Below are 8660 nucleotides of genomic sequence, written 5' to 3'. Positions count from 1 at the left end.
CTTCAAACTCCTTATCTTTCAGCAATTAAAGTCTTGCTCTGAGCAAAAGCACACTACAAGGTGCTTTTTTTCACCTTGTTGCTGTTGAGGTTGGTTTGGTTTTTTTTTTGCACACAGTTTCCTTATAGGTAACCTTATTTATTTAACCTTTTTGGATAGCCACGTGGAAGACTGAACATACTGTCCATACCCATTTGACTGGATGATAAATAGAAATTAAAGCTCCGGTTTCTAGCAGTCATGTTCTCCACAGTCTATGCACAATAAGCAGTGGTTTACAAGTCCTTTTTTTTTTTTCTCCCAGCACAGCCATGGAGGGATTGCGTGTCACAACTCTGTTGTCACTGAGCACAGTCTCACACAACCACGAGTTCCCCTGAGACCTCTGCAAGCATTCAGGGAGGAAAGGGGAGTGGAAATGAGACATTGCTGGGTGCTAAGAAGACATCCCATCCTTCTCAATGGGAAGGGAAAATCTCTTCTCAGACTGTTACCAAGCCAAACTTCCTCTGTGTTAAAAAGACCTAATCTTTTCATGCACATGGAGTATGCCATTTAGCAGGATTCTAAGAAAAAAGTCCCCTTGATTTTGGTGGGGTTTTTTTTGCTGTTTTTGATTTGTTTAGTTTTTTCAGGCTCAGCTTCTAAGAGAAGTACTTTCAAGAGTGAACAGTGTTAATCTCCCTGGGCCCTGCCTTGAGTCAATGGGAAGTGTTGTTCCTTCAAAAAGAAGGAATTCAGAATTATCAGACTCGTGGTCTAAGTCAGTCTGCCAAGGCAATTGGCCTACTCAAGGTTGAACGTAGCCCTTTGAGCATCCATCAAGTACGCAAGATATGGGAGAAGTGGGGACCTTCTGCACAGCAAGGGATGAAAGCTGCATGAGTAGGAAAGTCAAGTTATCCCCCCGAACTATAATCAGTGGATGCCTACATCCCAGGTGAATTTGTCCAGGTTTTGGAGATACTCATGAGTCTTTAATCAACTTTGGGTTTCTATCGGAACTCATTGTGATACCCACATGTTGCTAAGGAGGGACAGGTTAAGTATTTGCACTGTGATAGTGCCTCAACCTGACCAAAGCTCCTTTGTCTAACGCCTAGGACAGAAAACATCACTACACCCAAAATAGCATGCGTAGTCACCAGGTGTCCCTCCCCCCACCAGTGCTGCTTAAAACACTTGAACCAATTTTGTTCTAAAGAATAAGTGTAGGACATATTACTGAAAAATCAAGCCAAAAGCAAAACAAAACGGTGCTCCTGAAAACAGCTTCTACAAAGAAAGGATTTTTTCCTCTCTTTCCCCTCTCCTTTTCCTTCACTAAATAACAAAAAAAATCAATTTTTACCCAAACTTAAAAGTAGCAAAAATTTCTCTTCAGAAGGATATTTCAAGAAAATGATACGCATCTGGAAGAAAATGAGACTTATAATGGAAGTATTTTCTAAAGCATAACTATAGTGTTGCGAGCACAATGCTATAATCAAGAATAATGGAGCCCTTCACCCGCTATACAGGAATGGATTCAATTGTTCACCACGCACATACCTGTATTTTAAAAACGTAGTCGAAAGCTTTAACTGCCAAAAGGCTCGAGCATTAGTGCTCAAACACAAAGCGGCTTAGAAGTGGGCTCCTTCATTTATCACTCATGCAATGATTAATCTCAAATCTCAATTACACACAAAAATAGAAGAGGCCCGGCTGAACTTTTGCTCCCTTCTGAATTGACTCATTTGAAAGATGGTTCAAGATCATCCCCGCAGCAAAGGTGGCAGTGCAGGATGAGACCCGCTCTGTATCGCCTCCTGTGCAGCCAAGCGGGGCTTTGCAAACCTTGCAAAGGTTATGCCTCCACCACTAACCCTTGAGCAGGTTTAATCTCACCCTTTCCCTCTGCTTTCAGGAAAAGGGAGAAATAAGTGAAAGAAGAGAACTTACCTTCTTTTTGGAGTGTGACCTGTCCTCCTCTTTAGCAGTTTTGCTATTTTTGCCAGCTCTGGAAAGCTTCTGATCCCCAGACTGCTTGATGGTGATTTTGATCTCGGGAGGGCAAATATAGTTCTCCAAGTTCTTTGGAGGCTTTTTCGCTCTCTTGGTGGTCTGGATCTTTAGTTTTAAACTCCCCTCCGTGAAGTTAGCCTCCTTGATGGAAAACTCCTGCTCCTCCAGGCCATCTCCCGCCACCCATTTCTCACTGTCTGCGTTGGAAGTGGAATCCACGTCTCTCCCAGAGCCCAGCTCATCTTCTTCCTCGGGCTCCAGCCTCTCGCCACTCACCGGGATCCCTTTCCCCGAGCCCGCCGCAGGCAGCATCGTCTCCCCGGAGGCAGGTGGAGGCTTCACAGAGGTGATGGCTGCTGGCAGAAAGTCTGCCTCGCCCCCTCTTTGTCGAGAGCTGCCTAAAGTCTCCCTGGGCTCCATCGCAAGACCACAGTGCCCTGGAATTTTATCAGAGGGAAGGGGAGTGTGGGAGGGGATGAGGAGAGCAAGGGCAGGTACGATCCCAGGGAACGAATGGTAACTGTCTGCCAAATTCAATGTCCTGACTGCCCAGAGGCTTCAAGGAGCTCAGAAGGGACCAAATCTGCCACTGTCAAAAGAGAGAAGAAGAAAAAAAAAAAAAAAGGAAGTTAGTACACAAACACATATTGAACGCGAGTGCACACGTATCAAACACGAGTGTGGAGATGACTGGAACAGGGCATGCCTGGGCTTCCCTGGCAGCATCCCAAGGACTTTCCTTGAAGCAAAATGGGAACTGAGGCAGGCTGGCATTTCTGAGAGCTGGATCTGGTATTGCAGAGCAAGGAACAACAGCCATGTCTATTGCTATATTGATGAAAATGGATGTATAAAAAAAAAAAACAAAAATGCTGTATAAATGGAAACACCTTCAACTCTGGACTTGGGAAAAAAATAAGATGGCTACCAGCTCTCCACACCCAAAAATCTCATTTTTTTACTTTGATGCGCTCACCGTCACAGAGCTATTTTAGAGGGAAGAAAAAAAGAGAGGCAGACACTTGCTTGCCTCAGGTTAAGCAATAACCCAGTGATCAGAGCACAGAAAGCACGGTGCTGCCCTGTGAATCAGGCAGAAGAGTTTCAAACTTCCTATCTCCAGGCAAAAAGAGAGATGTCCTTAGCTGCCAGCTATTCTGGGGGGAACCCTGCTTTGGATGAATTATTCATTACACTCACTGGGCCAGGTGCACAGTGTCTCCAGCCCAAAATGCTCCCTGGGATGCTGGAAGCACAGGAGGATCCACTTGGGTCTCCTGCAGGGCATATCAGGGACCCAAGTATTGAGGGTAACAGAGGAAAGCTCAACTCAATGATTTCCAGAGTCCTTCACGCCCTTGGGTACCACTGTCCTGTGTCTTGGGCTGACTGAAGCAAAGACTGTGCTCTCATCCTTTCACATCTAGGCTGTCATTAAAACATCACAGGTTGAACCCTTCGAGATGGATGGAAGCACTCATATTCAATAACTTACAAAGTCTTGGCCAAAGTTAATGAGAAGAAGCTGTGAATGTTCAACTGAGGCAAAAGATGGATCACCATGGACGGTGATGGATGGATTACATAGAAAGGCTAAGCCAAATAACAAACTATTTGTTTAAAAATATATATGTAGGATGCTTTTTAAGGTGTTGAGGTGCTTTCATACACCCTTCCTAAAATCCCTCATACAGTCACACCCCACCATCCATCATGGCAAACCAGTTTAGGCTACAAAATTAGCAGAAGAACATTGCAGAGATATTTTCTGCTACTTTAGCAGAAACAGCTGCCTGGTGGATCAGAGGAGTATCACTTCTGGCATATGGAGAAGGAGGAAACAAGAAGGCACTGCCAGGAGTAGAAGCTGGGGTTGCAGACCTACTCTTTCAGCAGTAGCTCCCTGCTAGATTAGCTCTGCTGCGCTGCCAAACCCCACCCTTCGACCAACTGCAAGCAAGGTCTGAGCACAGCCAGGGATTTCCCAGGTCATTCTTGGTGGTAATAAACCGTAAAGGAGGAATAAAACTGATCTTGCTACCTATCACCAAATCATGACAGCGTTATCAGCACGGACTACTCTATTTTAAAGCACAGCTCACCAAGAAAAATTCCATGTCCTTCCTTCTGCTTTTTCAAAATACTTTGCATGAGCTTAAAATTCAAAAAGAAGTAATAGCAAGCATATTTTATTATATATCCACATTTCCACTGGAGCATGGCTATAGGTCACTTGGCTGACCCTGGCACATATGGCTACTAATGGAAAGTTCTAAGCATCCTAGAGCTCCATGAAACCATTGGGTGACCTCTACCCAGGTTCCAATAGACACAAATTCAAATAAAGCTCCAATAAATAGCACAAACTGACACCACAAGCAGGAAAAGAAAAAAAAGGAGCCCCTCCTCCCCCAAAAAACACCAAAACAAAACTGAAAACCACTACCACCACCAACAAAAAAACCTCTCATGGAGCCTGATCTGCCATTAGCCTTTAGAGCTGGTTCCTGTAGCTCATAGTAGGTAGGAATACACCATAAAAACACTTATGCATAAGCCACACATCTTCTAGCAATAGGAGGATGTTCATTTCCCAGAGCTGCTGCCACTGATCTCATTTAAGGTGATCTTGAAGAACTAACAGATAGATCTGAGGTCTCCTGCACACTTGCCCTGACTCACCCTGTGGTCAACAAGTCTCTCCATTTCACCACCTGTGAAACAAGGATAACGCTTACCTCATCTAAAGCCATTGCAGGATGGGTTAGTTAATGCCCTTACATGGTTTTGAACCCAAGTGTTTACCATGTGGTAGTTGCTAATTACTAAAGTAATTAGTACATTAAAGCCACCCAGTTGCAAGGAGCTACTCCACCTAATTGACCAACCTCACACCTCACCTCTTCTTTGTGCCTATAGAGGTGATGGGAGTCGGGGTTACCTTCCTTTTCCAACTAGTCCAATAAAAAAAAAAAAAAAAAGGCTGTCCTATTTATGTGCCATTTTGCATTGTTAATCTCCTTGGAGAGGGACACAATGTACACACACTCCTGAGCTGCAACACAAACACAAGGTGGTAAAAGCTCGGTGGTGCAGCATTCCAGGGAGTTACTGCTCTGGTATGCACGCATGTACAATGGGCACTCTGTGCCGGCCTCCGCCCACAGGCTTTTAACCTCTCTCGGTGCTGGTAGGAAAAGAGAAGGTTTCTGGGAGACAGCATCCAGCTCAGTAAGCAGGGCAGCAGGATGAGACCGCAGCCATCGAGGGTGCAGGGAAGTGACCACAGCCACCCGTGTAATGAACCAACCTGCTTGGGACCCTACATTGAATAGAATCACACACTGGTCGGGGTTAGAAAGGACCTCTGGAGATCACCCAGTCCAACCCTCCTGCTAAAGCAGGATCACTCAAAGGAGATCACACAGGAACACATCTGGGAGTTTGAATGTCTCCAGACAAGGAGACTCCACAGCCTCCCTGGGCAGTCTGTTTCAGTGCTCTAGTACCCTCACAGTAAAGAAGTTTTTCCTTATGGTTAAGTTGAACCTCCTGTGTTCCACTTTGTGACCATTGCCCCTTGTCCTGTTGCTGGACACAACCAAGAACAGTCTGGTCCTGTCCTCCTGACCCCTGCCCTTGAGATATTTCTAAGCATTAATAAGATCCCCCCTCAGTCTCCTCCTCTTCAAGCTAAACAGCCCCAGCTCTCTCAGTCTTTCTTCACATGGCAAATGCTCCAGTCCCTTCATCATCTCAGAGGCTTTACGTTAGACTCTCCCCCGTTGTTCCTTGTCATTCTTGAACTGGGAAGCCCAGAATTGGAAGCTGAAATAAAACTCCCAAGCTAGGAAGGATCTTTCAAGTTTTGAGTTATTGGGTAATGTTTTATGAAAGGTGATTAAAAAGCCAGATTTCTGCTCCAAAGTCTGGTTGTGGGTCTTTGACCCAAGCTCTGGGTCATGATGCCCAAACACTCATCCCTGCTTGGCTCTGTGCCTTCAGGTCAGTAGAAACAAGCAAGAGATTAATAAAGTCATAGCATTACAGCACTGTCAGGTGAGCTCATGCCAAATCCACCTTAAAATCCCACTTAAAAATACTGGCCGCCTGTTTCTGCTGAGAGCCTGAAGATGATGATATCATCAGACCCGAGAGTAGCAACAAATAACGCTGCACTCCAACACCAGGCAGAATTAACTGGGTCATTGTTTTAGGTATCTTCTTACTCTCCTCCAGGGTTAACAGTTAAATGACTTGAGTGCAGGGACATTATACTAGTCTTTCTTGTTTGGGCAGGCTACCTGCGTGATTACTAATTAGGAAACCTCACTTAAGGCTTCTGAGCGTGTAACCTCTTTTGGAAACCTCCCCATCTCCCCTCTTCAGACTGCCCGCCAGCAGAAGCGCTGAAGGGACAGCAAGGAGATGAATGCTTTTCCTCCTTAGCTGGCAATGTGCAGAAGTGGAAATCTAAGGAGAAAGTGAGATTCTAGTTCTGTTTTAAAAACCCAAGAGATGGCGGCCGTCTAGACTTCTAAGTGCTCACCCAAACTCTCCTTCTAGGCCTCAGCGGCTCACCAGCATCAAGTCTCATTCAATAAGCAGTTACAGAGGCGTTTTGCCATCCGAATTAAGCTCCCAGAGGAAAGAGTTACCGCTAGCAGGCTTCCTGCAGTCAAGTTAAATTTGAGGCGGATAATTCACAGGTGAATGACAACAAATTTCACAGAAGTTGGCATTAGCTCTTAATTAGGCAGAAATTCACACTTCCTCTGATAAGTACTGAGAAATAATCAAACACCTTCGTGCTCAGCCAGCTACAGCTGCTCACGTGTTTCTTATCGCCTTCTCTGGGCACCTCAGACACACTTCTGGAGGCAAAAGCCTAAAGCACAAGACTTTGCTTTGGGTCATACTAGATTCCTGACATGAAGGGTTCTGAATCTGCTCCTTTCTCCTGCCTCAGGCAACTTCTCCTGCTTGCAAGTATTCAAGATGCCAGGGCTACGAAGTGATTTAACTGAAAATTTGCTGAGGACACCAACAGCAGGTCCAAAATGCCTTAAGATGAAAAAGAAAAACAAGATTCTATTGAACAGGTTCAAGTGAGGGAAAACTGAGGCACAAGTCTCAGAGTTACCCAGCAAATGTGAAGTGGAGCTCACATCTTCTCGAAGCCCACGTCTATCATGTTGCCTTTGGATCTCTCGTTCTCTCATGTGACATACAGTCAAACCCCTAATCTCTGCAAAATATCAGTAATCCTGGAATCCTCTTTACACTCAGTCTTTCTAAAACCATTCACCACAAAACACTGGAGACGATACAGCAATATTTAATGATGAGATATCACTTTTCACTCCAAAGACTCCTGGGTTGCTTCCTTGATTATATGTGCCACCACTAAAATGCAGCTGCCTCCGGGGCAGAGGCCAATGGACAACCCACATTACACCCGAGGGAAAGTTTTGGTCAGAGACCTGCTTTTATGAGAAGTGTCAGTGAAACTTCAGAATCCATCATGGGACATAAAAACCCAACAGCCTGGCATGCAGCAAACTGCTCTGAACTCAGTTAACCCATATTAGGAATTAAAAAAAAAAAAGGAAAAAAAAAAAAGAAAAAAAAAAGAAAAAGCACTCTGACCTATTTCCAGAACACCAGCAGCATAAGTTTGATGCAGATGAGGAACAGGCATCTGGTTACACTTCTATCAACTGGACCAGAACACACAAGATGGGGGTTAAGCCTTTCTTCATGCCAATTTAAAGGCAATTCCAAAGGATAGGTAAAACTTGTGAGCCATAAAGCCAGCATGGTGCAGGCAAGTGACATATGACGCAATACAAAGTCTGCTGGGATAAAAATAAGTCACTGTAATTTATTTTTAACACATTTGAACCAAGAGAATGGGTTTATCCTGGATCAGTATCATGCACCAGTAGTGTATTTAATCTGCCATTCAGAGCCCTGGAGCTACATTTATTACATCTTTGAACCACAGCCTTGGTTACTTCCTATGGCCATGTGGACTCTGAAAGAACGACCCAGCTTTAGCAGGGAGCTGGAATAGTGACTGTGACAGTTATTTTCTATCCACACTATAGAACCCATAGGAAACACCCTCTTCCTTTCACCAGACTTGTGTCACTGAGGACAGAAACAAGGCAGAAGGACTTCTCTTCAAGCACAACGCATGAACATCATCTCTTAATAAAGAATCAGAGATGGCCTGGTGATGTCCAAATCCCAACAAAACACAACCATAAGCATCCTGCCCCAAGTGACCCTGTGCTGAGCAGCATGGAGAACTGGATGGTCTCCAGAGGCTCTTTCAATCCCAGCCATTCTGTGCTTCTGCGATGTATTATCTGACCTCTATCTCCACGGCTGGGCAAATTGGTCTTGCTACTGCATGTCCATTTTAAACACTGCTGAAATTCCCAACTATATACACTGATAGAAATATAGTTTAGTAACGGATAGGTATTGGTTGGGCTTGACCATAAATGTCTTTTCCAACCAAATGATTCTGTGATAAAATAGACAGGGGTATACAACAGATACAGTATGAGATCCTCAACTGATAATAACTGTGAATAAAATGACCATGGATTATCCATGGATTGTCTATAAAAATAACTAACTGT

The 8660-nt window shown here is 44.5% G+C and overlaps 1 pseudogene across 1 annotated transcript; it reads right to left on the bottom strand.

The window, feature by feature from the left end:
• Nucleotides 1–1944: 1944 nt before the first annotated feature.
• On the bottom strand, nt 1945–2591 carry LOC104546372 (annotated as a pseudogene). Its single transcript, XR_728181.1, has one exon. The product of XR_728181.1 is annotated as an SET-binding protein pseudogene (transcript).
• Between the last annotated feature and the right edge of the window lie 6069 nt (nt 2592–8660).

The sequence above is a fragment of the Mesitornis unicolor genome, unplaced genomic scaffold, assembly GCF_000695765.1.
Source record: "Mesitornis unicolor isolate BGI_N332 unplaced genomic scaffold, ASM69576v1 scaffold5919, whole genome shotgun sequence".
Lineage (NCBI taxonomy): Eukaryota > Metazoa > Chordata > Aves > Mesitornithiformes > Mesitornithidae > Mesitornis > Mesitornis unicolor.
This window is presented reverse-complemented; position numbering and strand designations above follow the sequence as displayed.